This window comes from Lissotriton vulgaris, chromosome 2_1, assembly GCF_964263255.1.
Source record: "Lissotriton vulgaris chromosome 2_1, aLisVul1.2, whole genome shotgun sequence".
Taxonomy (NCBI): domain Eukaryota; kingdom Metazoa; phylum Chordata; class Amphibia; order Caudata; family Salamandridae; genus Lissotriton; species Lissotriton vulgaris.
The window spans coordinates 1,835,372,005-1,835,385,243 of NC_141687.1; the positions used below are offsets into that span (position 1 = coordinate 1,835,372,005).

The following is a 13,239-nucleotide window of genomic DNA, read 5'->3' on the forward strand; positions in this document are numbered from 1 at the left end:
ACCCACCCAGAGCCACACACACACACACCCACCCAGAGCCACACACACACCCACCCAGAGCCACACACACACCCACCCAGAGCCACACACACCCTCCCAGAGCCACACACACACTCAGGAGAGCAAGCACAGCGAGGAGAAGGGGAACCAGGGGGCGGGGGAGCAAGCACAGCCAGGGGCGGGGGAGCAAGCACAGCCAGGGGCGGGGGAGCAAGCACAGCCAGGGGGCGGGGGAGCAAGCACAGCCAGGGGCCCAGAGCCACACACACACCCAGAGCCACACACACACCCAGAGCCACACACACACCCAGAGCCACACACACACCCAGAGCCACACACACACCCAGAGCCACACACACACCCAGAGCCACACACACACACCCAGAGCCACACACACACACCCAGAGCCACACACACACCCAGAGCCACACACACACCCAGAGCCACACACACACACACCCAGAGCCACACACACACACACACACCCAGAGCCACACACACACACACCCAGAGCCACACACACACACACCCAGAGCCACACACACACACAGAGCCACACACACCCAGAGCCACACACACACAGAGCCACACACACCCAGAGCCACACACACACCCAGAGCCACACACACACACCCAGAGCCACACACACACACCCAGAGCCACACACACACACCCAGAGCCACACACACACACCCAGAGCCACACACACACACCCAGAGCCACACACACACACCCAGAGCCCCCCACACACACACACACCCAGAGCCCCCCACACACACACACACCCAGAGCCCCCCACACACACACACCCAGAGCCCCCCACACACACACACCCAGAGCCCCCCACACACACACACCCAGAGCCCCCCACACACACACCCAGAGCCCCCCCCACACACACAGAGCCACACACACACACAGAGCCACACACACAGAGCCACACACACACACCCAGAGCCACACACACCCAGAGCCACACACACACACCCAGAGCCACACACACACACCCAGAGCCACACACACACACCCAGAGCCACACACACACACACCCAGAGCCACACACACACACACCCAGAGCCACACACACACCCAGAGCCACACACACACCCAGAGCCACACACACACCCAGAGCCACACACACACCCAGAGCCACACACACACACCCAGAGCCACACACACACACACCCAGAGCCACACACACCCAGAGCCACACACACACACACCCAGAGCCACACACACACACCCAGAGCCACACACACCCACCCAGAGCCACACCCACACACACCCCCAGAGGCCCCCCCACACACACACCCAGAGCCCCCCCCACACACACCCAGAGCCCCCCACAGACACACACCCAGAGCCCCCCCACACACACACCCAGAGCCCCTCCACACACACACACCCAGAGCCCCCCCACACACACACACACCCAGAGCCCCCCCACACACACACCCAGAGCCCCCCCACACACACACACCCAGAGCCCCCCCACACACACACCCAGAGCCCCCCCACACACACCCAGAGCCCCCCACACACACCCAGAGCCCCACACACACACACACCCAGAGCCCTCACCACACACACACCCAGAGCCCCCCCCACACACACACAAACCCAGAGCCCCCCCCACACACACACACACACCCAGAGCCCCCCCCCCACACACACACCCAAACCCAGAGCCCCACACACACACACACACCCAAACCCAGAGCCCCACACACACACACACACCCAGAGCCCCACACACACACCCAGAGCCACACCCACCCAGAGCCACACACACACACACCCACCCAGAGCCACACCCACCCAGAGCCACACACACACACACCCACCCAGAGCCACACACACACCCACCCAGAGCCACACACACACCCACCCAGAGCCACACACACCCTCCCAGAGCCACACACACACTCAGGAGAGCAAGCACAGCGAGGAGAAGGGGAACCAGGGGGCGGGGGGGCAAGCACAGCCAGGGGCGGGGAAGCAAGCACAGCCAGGGGCGGGGGAGCAAGCACAGCCAGGGGGCGGGGGAGCAAGCACAGCCAGGGGGGCGGGGGAGCAAGCACAGCCAGGGGGGCGGGGGAGCAAGCACAGCCAGGGGGGCGGGTGAGCAAGCACAGCCAGGGGGGCAGGGAAGCAAGCACAGCCAGGGGGGCAGGGAAGCAAGCACAGCCAGGGGGGCAGGGAAGCAAGCACAGCCAGGGGGGCAGGGAAGCAAGCACAGCCAGGGGGGCAGGGAAGCAAGCACAGCCAGGGGGGCAGGGAAGCAAGCACAGCCAGAGGGCAGGGAAGCAAGCACAGCCAGGGGACAGGGAAGCAAGCACAGCGAGGGGACAGGGAAGCAAGCACAGCGAGGGGACAGGGAAGCAAGCACAGCCAGGTTGCAGGGAGCAAGCACAGCCAGGGGAAGGGGAACCAGGGGGCAGGGGAGCAAGCACAGCGAGGGGGCAGGGAAGCAAGCACAGCCAGGTTGCAGGGAGCAAGCACAGCCAGGGGAAGGGGAACCAGGGGGCAGGGGAGCAAGCACAGCCAGGGGGCGGGGAAGCAAGCACAGCCAGGGGGCAGGGAAGCAAGCACGGGCGGGGAAGCAAGCACAGCCAGGGGGCAGGGAAGCAAGCACAGCTTAGAATGTCACAGTTCTCTATAAAGGGGTAACACAGTTCTTTATGGCAATATTTAGGGCCTTCTGCCCACTTCCCTGACGGTTTTGTGCTCCTTAGTCCCTCTATGCGCTTTGTAGCGCATCTCGCGTGAGACGGCGTACGACACGAACACTGAACTCCGCAGTACAAGGCGTACCAGCCTCAAGAGAGCCAGCGTACGCTACAAACAGGTGCCCAGTGAAGCCCGAGGCGTACCAGCCTCCGGGGGACACAAGGAGGCGTACCAGGCGAACTAGCTCGGAGGACACAGGGAGGCGTACCAGCCTCGGGTGCACAGGCGAACGTGGTGAACTAGCTCGGAGGACACAGGGAGGCGTACCAGCCTCGGGTGCACAGGCGAACGTTGCCACTCAGTTGAAAGTGCACTATGAGGCGTACCAGCCTCCGCTACCCAGGTGTACGTTGAGAGTTAGCTTTAAGCGCACAGTGCCTTTTCTTGCGATGTCGGATTCGGTGCGGACGGCTCTAGGCGGACCACGCCATGAAGGCTACTGCCCGGCCGCCATCTTCAGAGAACTGACCAAAACAAACCAAACAAAAATAAATGAATAAGCCACCGCCCACCGCCGCATGACGTACAAAGGGGTGGGATGAGTAAAAATCGCGGTAACGCCCACGAATCTGCTCCGGCAATGACGGACAGACCTGTCTTCCAATGGCTAGCCTCCATTTATGACAGAGGTGGGAGAAAGCTCCATACTTGTAAACAAAAGTTTTCGCCTGCGCGACACTGCTTGCGCAGTAAACGCCAGGCAAAACCTAAAAACAGCGTCCCAACACTTGCCATTTCCACACAGTACTTCAGTAGCAGACCTCTTCAAGTCATTCGGAGGCATTAACTCCCAAACTCTTTAGAAAAGATGTGCAAAATATAAAAGTGTAAACCCATCTGCTTCTTCCCACTCTTTTCCTTCTACACACATACATAGTGATATTCTCCAAACCTTCTTTCATTTTATTTTCTCCTTCAGTTTAAACATCAATCACCCTGTCGTTGCATAACATAACTTCAAAAATTCTTATATACTAGGCCATAAGCCTTTCCAAGGCTGGGCAGTCCACCTCTCGATCATCTGTTTTGGGGGTAAGCTTACGCATGTTTTTGTGCCCCCACTGCTCTCTGCGAAGCATAGCGCCACGCTTTGATTTGGGAATGTGACGCCACTCGGTAAAACTTTCTTGCTCAGAAGGTGACCTCCCATTGTCGGGACTCTGGAGACATGTGGCTGAAAGGCAATCCCCCCCCCCCCCCCCCCCCCCCCCCCCGCCGTCCACTCCCTCCCCCGTGACCGAGACCTATCTATTATTTAGGATTTGAAATTTATTTTTCTTTCTGTTTAATGACTGGCTGTTCCTGAGAAGGGCCCTCGGTTTTTAGTTCGGACCTTTACACATTGTGTCTGTGTGTTTCTTGTCCACTTTTTGATAATAGATGTATCTGAATAAATAATGCTATTTTTATCTTGCTGAACAGGCAACAGTTGTCGTCATTTAACCCATTCCTTCTTCATCAGCAAATTTAGGACGGGTATAATACTCTGACTTATTTGGGTGTATGCACTTTATGTAGAGTTTTTTGCCTCAGCAAGTTACCTAGATAGAATTGATTAGAGTAGGTGCAGGGGGAGACATCAGTTATAAAGGGCACCTAACGTACCCTCCTTAACTCTAGCACTGGAGCACTTAGATAATATATTCACACCGATTCTCAATGTAATGGGCAGGTACACAGTAACTGCGGTGATTAGGTAGCAAAAACGGGCAAGAGTAGAAATACAAAGACTGCCGCAGCCGTTGGGTGTACTCGAGAGAACAGTTCTCTCTCAGAGTACACTAATCATTAAAGTATATTGGCTGCTGTCTTAGAACAAGACTGGGATGTATACACACTTCAGTAGAAACTGCTGGCCTTGTATACAAGGCAACTCCTGTGACGTCAGAATTTTATCCAATTTAAATACAAAGCGAACAACCTCTAGGACCGCATTCTACGCACTGCTTTACATTTCCACAGGAAATTTCGCTGTTGTGCTTTAAAGGAAAAACACGTTCTGTTCGTGTAAAATACCTTATCCTTAGCTTGCACCCAAATTCCCATTGCTAAACGTACGATTTACTCAGCCCTAATAATAATCTCATTCTAGATAATGGGGTAACCCAACAAGTCAAGGCGGACCTGGGTACAGTACAGGAATACAAAGATAGTCCGTGACTAATTTGCCATGAGAGAAATTCAATTATAAACAGTCTGTGTTGTGCGAAATACTACAACACTGGTAATTAATACCTTATGGAATTTCTCATGGCAAATTAGTCACGGACTATCTTTCTAATAATAATCTCACCCTCATTGTAGCACACATTTTATTCTACAGCATAAATGTAAGACACCATATCGTAACCAAAGCGAACACCCCTTAATCCCTTCTATAACTCTGTACTTCAACCTCCTCGCCGTTCCCCAAGTAAAACGTTGTAACCCCCATGCCTTCTAATATTTGTCAGCCGTCCCCCGTTTTTCTCTTTGTTTTTTTTCTCGTATCAATGGTTTGCCTACCTTAAGTTCTGAATTTGTGTGTGAACTACTCATTCTTGTGGCCTACTTGCTGTATCTGGAATTGTTTTAAATTAAATGCAGTGAAGCTTCCAAAGAGCTGAAGGAAAATCAAGCACATCAATTAAACATGGAGCATTGGTTTAGGAAAAGACTTGTGTGTCTGATCGAAGTTCCTGGTTCAGAATGTATAGGATTTAGCATAGCCTCCTGCCTGCCTCTTATTACTCGCATACTATGTGTCAGATACCCTACTACGAGTATGTTCTTATGTCAATACAGCAACATATTAAGCAGAGACCCTTCTATTTCAAGGTCCACTAACTTGTGTGTCAGTGGAATACAAAATTACGGAACGGTTAAATTATACAGCAAGAAAATGCAAATTGTGCAGCTTTATTTGGCACATTCTGTGGGAGTGCCACTTGCCATTTTGTCTTTTTACAAATATTAAAAATGCGTGGATTAAGTGTTATTAATGCCAGTTGTATACAAAAAGTGATGGGTGGAATGCTTGAATTACTCTCAGCCAGGGGTCATTCGTTTGGGCCTCTTCCAGTCCATCGTCATTTTGCATACCCTGCGACCTCAGTTTAGACCCAGCCATATGCAAATTAGCCTGGACTCTGTGCCAGTAGGAGCAGTCCCTCCTAAACTGAAAGGCCATGTTCTTCATGAACTGGTAAAAGGTTAAAGGTGCAGAAACAAAAAATGAAGCATCAAGACCTGCTAGTACCATGCACTGTTCACTTGGTTTTTTGGCAAAACCCCTTTGGCTTTCAAATAAAAATGAACAAGGCTAAAAGAATACATGAACTGTCACTGTATTCAGTTTGTACAACAAATTCATCAATACATGTTAAATAATATCAGTGATAAAGAACAATGTTTCGGTGCTTAATGATGCATTACATTAATCATTCTTAATGGTGCAAACAAATCAAATGACAGATTTAAATGAGCCAAGAACGTAATAATTCAAGACTTCATCCCTATTTGGCGTACGGCCTGATGCATTTCGGTACACAGAGTCCCTTCCACAGGGGCAAACCGTGGCGCGGAGTATAAACCTAGTCTAATGTGTATTAAAGAGTGGAACAGGAATGCTTGCAATAGACAAAGAGTTACGCGTTGCATAAGGTACTCGAAATCGATGGTATGCGTGAGTGGTCACAGAACTCTGAGAAAGGCTCGGTATATCAAAGTGGTCCTCTCAAAACTCGAACTCCTGGAATGGCCTGCGTGAAAGTTCACGGAAACCTAGGAGAAAGGCTCAGTTAGTCTAAATTAATCCGTTATTGGGCCTCCCAGTTTATTGCAGTTTAAATTTTATTAGACCATGCAGATATTTTTCCAGGCTTCCATTCACATCTTTATTTGCCACCTCCAATTCAACCCTATCATTATTTCTTCTTACTAGATATTTTTTGTTGCTTAAGCTTGCCTCAAAGAATATATATTTCGGCTCTTCCACCTCTCCGACTTTCATTGTCTCTGCCTGATTGTGTGCCATGTTCCCAATAGATGCCTCCACAACCTTATCCCCAGCATGCCTGTAAGGTGATAGTGTGCTCTACAAGTTAAATAAATAAATAATATTCATCTGTTGATATTTCCTTATTGGTTACCACCAGTATTTTCTATTCAGATGAAATATTAGTGAGAAGAGCTCTCATTTAACTTAATAAATGAAGGAAATAGCTCGCTTGAGCAGTGGCTGTAGTTACATCTACAAAGGCAAGTAGGTTTCAATTAGGGTAACAAACCTTTGCCTCAGTCTGATGGAAAAGGTAAGCCTTGGTGTAAATAAATATAGATGTAGCATTTAATAAACCAGCATTACGTTATATATGAAGCTCAAATTAGCTTTAATGTCCACCGCCAACTTAAGTAAAATAGTACATTTGAATAAGAAAAATAAGACCAACAGCGATCAAAAAACGTAGGGTTGCAATGATGCAAGTATAGAAAAAACGCAAACATTCTCTGGTTGAAAAATCTTAATTGCAAAATTGAAGGCAAAAAAAGTAAAGGAGCAGAAAATGTCAGCAATTTAAATTAATGCAAAGAAAGAAGTAACATTCAAAAAAGGGAATTAAACAGTCAAAAATACTCTAAAAGAAAAATAAGACATTTAAAATCACTATGAAAACAAAATGTGGAAATGGTAAAAATTGAAACCAATGAAAATGAATGGTAAATGTCGTCTTTAAAAAACCAATAAGATACTCAGAAATTGAAACCAACAATTTTAAATAACGGCTAACAAATCCATGGACAAAGCAAAAATGAGACAATAACAGCTAAATGTAGTAATTAAAAATATATAGCCACTCTCCTCCATTGTGTTTTTTGAAAAAAATAATCTTTTATTGCAATTTCAACAAAAACGAGTATAAGAATCAAACAGTTCACCGCTAAGTTCACCAGCTCGGTCATATTTGAAGCATCAATCCTGTCCGTCCCCATTCTCCCCTCTCTCCTCCATTGTTGACCACTTTTGAGTGCTCTTGATCAGGTACAAGATAACAATTTGTCCCGCAAAGTGTTTTACCAACCTCTACCAGGACCAGCCTTGAAGATCCAGGTATTCCTGTAACTACTGAAAGAGGTTTTCTTACCAGGCAAATACAAGCTGCAACTGAGTTTGGACTCCAGGAGGTCAGAATATTTCCATTTCCTCTCCATGAGCTCTCGGTCACTGGTGGTCGGTGATGTTAAGATTTCCAATCATCCCATTTCAAAAGTTGTATGAGTTTTGTTTTTTTAACCGGTCTGGATGCCAGACTTTACTGTAGCAGATTTAGAAGTTTCATGTTTGAAATCTACAATATTGAAAGAAATGGGGTCCATCTTAATCATTTCCCCCCATATCTTTAGGACCGTCTCCAGTAACCTGTCCTCTTTGAGGAAATGTTACAGGGTGGTTCTACCATAAGAGCCTTAAGGTCCATGTTTATATCCCCCCTCCACCCACCCTTGCTGCTGGCGACATATTGATTCATCACTCTAGTCAACTGAACATCCCTCACAGCGCAGCAGTTTCCTGAACATTCAGAGCACATCATGCAGAGAAATACACTTTGCAAGTGATCATAGTTTCCGTATTTTGGGGCATTATTTCAGGAGATTGTCACAGTGCAATCCTGTCGCACGTATTTTCCAGGAGACGAATTCGGGTGCAAACTCCGAGCACCTTCTCAGTTCTCACCCGCCACAGGGGAAAGGAAGTCTAGTGCACCTGCTTCGTCAAAACATGAGCAGCGAGCAGGTAGTGTCAAATAAGCCACTAAACTAAACAAAATATTGCTCTTCGCAAAGCACCTACTATTCTACACTGTGAGGTTAGTAAAGCACAGTGGGATTTGATTTTCAGCACTCACGGCCCAAATACAACTCTAGAAACATTTGCACAATGCTTCCTAAACCTGAAGTATTTCCTCTTTAAGATAATCTTGGCTAACACGCCGCTTTATCTCCCTGAAGAAGGAAAAGCTCTGCATGTGCCTGCCACCTTTCTTCGGAAGCCCCTCTGTGGGCCTGTGAAGCCAAGAGGTCTTGCTGACTTAAAATACTTCTTCAAAGCGTTCTTTCACACCGTTTGCCAGCAGGATGTTTCTTCTGACATTAGCATAAACTGATGAGCTTTGTTTCTTACGCAGGTAAATAATCTGTTGAATTTATATCTCACTGTGAAAAATAGGTGTTCTAAATAGCTGCACTTTATGTTCTTAATTCTACCAACCAAGAGGTGCGGAATACCTGCATCATCCCTTTTGTTTCCCGTAGGTTACTCTTGTTTTTCAAGGTTTTTTAATATCCTTTTTCAGTGCTTGTGCTCAACTGTTTGCTATGGATGTGCTTTAAAGAGTCATTAATCATTTGAAAACAAATTGGCCCCCAGTTTTCTCCGTGCCGCCTTGCATTCTGCTGAATGATCTATACGCTTTCTTTGTGAGGAAAAGTGCAGACACAGCCTGCGGTTTTAGTAATGTTGCCTCTGGATGAACTGAGGTTTGACAGTCTGGTCGTGATCACTTTGTCTGCCTACCGTATAGAAAGTTACAGATTGTCAAGTTCTTATAACGAGAATGGCAAATGAGCTAAAAAAAAAAAGCATTCCTTTGTGGATCTCGGCATAGCGATGCTTCTCTTTGGAATCGTTTTCAAGTCTTAACCGTTTTCCACTGGGCTTTAGCCCGAGTAAATATAAAGGCACTTATAAATGGATTGAGTTTTTCAAACACATGTTCCGTGGCATAGACTTATTCGTGAACACTGCAGTAGGTTGTAATTCACCACATTTGTGCCTGGAGTGAATTGGGATCGTCCTCACCCATCACCTCCCTCACCCCCTTTCAGCCTTCCAAAAGCAGAAAAGAGCATTGCCGTACCTTCAATATGGTTTAGAAAATTAAAGGGACGGATTCTGTAAAGGTTAGTGCTGTTTTGTTTGCCTTATAAATCTATGCAAACGGAGTGCATAGTGTTGACACCACACATAGCATATCAATACTTTCTGTGAATTTACGTGCTTTGAATAAGTCTGTCCTCTAGTGGCTAGATCCAGAATACACTTATATCAACAAACCGCCTTTGGATGTTTAACCCCTTAGCTGCTAGGCCTTCCCCCACCTGTGCAAAGCCTTTTTTGGCTATTTAGGGTGGTGCGCGCTTAGGCCCATGTAACTTTTTGACCACTTAAGGTATCCACGCCAAATATGCGTCCTTTTCTTCCAACATCATGGGGATTCTAAAGGTACCCAGGGTTTGTGGATTCCCCTGGAGGTGTCTCAGAAATTAGCCAAAATACAGCAAAATGTTGTTTTTGGGGGGGAAAACGGGCTGCAAATGAAAGCGTCTGGGTTTTTCCCTGTAAATGTTATCAGAAAAGGGTTTGTGGGGCTAAAATTACCATTTCCCAGCTTTTAGGGAATGACAGACGTTTGTCAGAAAACCAACGTCTTTTTACACAGTTTTGGCGTTTTTCTGGGACATAGTCTATTTTTGCTACTTTTTTTGTGCTTTCAACCTCTTTCCAGTTAATGGTAGATATGGGTGTGAAAGCAATAATGGATCCTGGAAAGCTATACATTTTAGAAAAGTAGAAAAAATTCTGAATTCAGCAAGGGGTCATTTGTGTAGATCCATCAAGGTTTCTTTATAGAAACTAACAAATACAGGAAAATTGAAAATTAGTTGGAAAAAAACAGCCTTTTGTATCAATGTTTTCACCTGTAACTTCTTGTAATTTTGGCAGCTCTTTGAAAGCAATATACCGTTACATCCGCTGGACCGTCTTGGTTGTGAGGATATATAGGACTTTTAGGTTCACCAAGAACCAGACGAGCCCAGAGTCAAAAACTGAGCAGCAATTTGCAATGGCTTTTTATTATGCACCGGGTATATAGCAATTATTGTGGGAAAATGTATACATGGAAAAATCGGTATGAAAGACACCTATTTTTTTCTGAAATAGGAACAAATTATAGAGTTTAGAAACCGTACATATTTGCACATTTTCGAAATTGGGAATACTCATACTAGCATGAGAATTATCGGTCATTTTTCAAAATCAGTTCATTTTTACACTATGTCTTTCATTTGGAAGGCAGAAATGCATCAAAAATCAATGTGTAATAACATTTGCTTTACAAATCTGAATTACCCCAAGTCTCCCGATTAAAAATAGTACCTCACTTGTGTGGTTAGGCATAGTGCCCACGACAGGAAACGGCGCAAAACGCAACATGGTCACACCTCAATTTCGCAGTGAAAAATAACCCTGTTTTGGCAAAGTGCCTAGCTGTAGTTTTTGAACCCTAGCTCTGCCGGCTCCTAGGGAAACCTAGCAAACCTATACATTTTTGAAAACTAGACACCTAGGGGAATCCAGAATGGGATGACTTGACTGCCTCCCAACAGGTTCTGTTACCCAGAATCCCCTGCAACCCTAAATAATTGTCAAAACCACATTTTGCCCACATTTCTGTGGTGGAAAGTTCTGGAATCTGCGTGGATCCACAAATTTCCACCCACCCAGCATTCCCCAAAGTCTTCCGAGAAAAATGGTATCTCACTTGTGTGGGTCAGCCTAATGCCCTCGACAGGAAACGGTACAAAATGCAACGTGGTCACACCTCAATTTCGCAGTGAAAAATGATCCTTTTTTGCAAAGTGCCTAGCTGTAGTTTTTGAACCCTAGCTCTGCCGGCACCTAGGGAAACCTAGCAAAACTATACATTTTTGAAAACTAGACAACCAGGGTAATCCAGGATGGTGTGACTTGACTGCATCCCACCAGGTTCTGTTACCCAGAATCCCCTGCAAACCTAAAAAAGAGTCCACAGCGTCAAAGGAGCCCCGCACAGCGGAGGTGTGGGAATGGCACCCCTTGCCAAAGCACTCCCTCTCCCCTTGTTGGGGAGAGGTACAGTATTTATACCCTGGAGTCTCAGAGATCCCTCTGAGAGAATCCACAGTGTAAAGGGAGCTACACACAGCAGAGGTGTGGTAATGACACCATTTCCACGTTTTTTCCTACTCTCCTGGTTGTTTCTTTCACCCTCCCTCACCTCTTTCCCTCTTTCATTCTTTGTTTACCTCCCCTGCTCCTATCCTGTCCCCTGAATATCTCCCCTTGCCTGATTTTTCCCTTATGTATATGTTTTTAATGCATGTAACTACTCTCCAGCAATTTGTAACTATACTCTGAAACTGTGTAACTTGTAACTATTTAACTGGTAACTATGCTCTTCCTCATATAAAGCGCTCTGAGACCTCCGGGTCTAGCCAGCGCTATATAAAACTTTTCAAAGAAAAAAAAAAGAAAAGGGTCAGGTATTACTACAATCTCGCCTTTTTCTTTTTTACATTTTTGTCTCTGACTCTGCTTCAAGCCGAGTCACAAGATGGCTGCCAACGCTTCCTGGTTGAAGTGTTGGCAGCCAATCAAATTTCAGTAGGACAAGGACTTGCATCCCCAGATATCTATATTTTTTTAAGCCTAAATATATCTTAACTACTGAACGGATTTACACCAAATCACAAAAAGCACTCTTTCTGAACTAACTTCTAGCTTTCTGCTAAAATTGGTCTAATTCCATTGAGTGGTTCGCACTGTAGTCATGTTCATTATCCCTATGGAAAAATGCATGGGAAAAGCACGTTTTAGAACCCCCCTTTTTCTCTGTCCCTTCTTGACGGATCACCCCAAAACTTTCACACAGCAGTAGAATCAAAAAGGGAAAATTGTTTGAACATTTTGGGAAGATTAGTCAAGCAGTGCTAAAGTTAAAACAAAAAAACGCTTTTCCTACGGAAACATGGTCCCAACTAGAACTACCTACTGGTGACTGCCGTTAGGCGATATATATCATTTTGAAATAATGAATTTGTATTGAACATACCTCCTGCCTCTATTTACTTTTGGACTGTGATGCAATACTAGTGAGTGATCATGTGTGGTGCTGGCTTATTCCAAGGCTGTGCTGGAGTGTATCTACAGGTCTTCTGTGTCCTTTTTGGATGTAGTAACTTTAAGAAATGCAATTTGTTAATAGCAATTTGCTTTCTCTTTTGTGGGTGACTGTGTTTGCATGTACATCCCTCTTTATCCCTGTTTAACCCCTTCCATGCTCATGACGGAACGGTTCCGTCATGAGCGTCGGTTGAGCTGTGCTCATGACGGAACCGTTCCGTCATGAGCCGATAGGCTCATTTGAACCTTCAGCACAGTGCGACATTCGCGCCGCGCTGAAGGGGTTAAGCCCAGCATAGCCGTCTCACATTTACATAAATTTATACCTACGAGGTCTCCACACAAGTTTGTGAATATCATTTTGTAGTACGTAAGTACTACTGTAGTATTACTAAATCTAATACAAAGTGAAGTTGGTAAATATGCCCCATTGTGTATAAGTGTGTTGTGCATGTTCTGCAAATCTGGAGTAGATCATGCCCATCTTTGTCTGTGTTGGACATTCTTGAAATTAGGAGTATCGAATG

At 46.4% G+C, this 13,239-nt stretch overlaps 1 protein-coding gene across 1 annotated transcript in view; it reads left to right on the forward strand.

Annotated features, from left to right (window-relative positions):
- Nucleotides 1-13,239, forward strand: part of RAB11A (RAB11A, member RAS oncogene family) — a 156,147-nt gene that overhangs the window by 134,892 nt on the left and 8,016 nt on the right. The window lies entirely within an intron of this gene.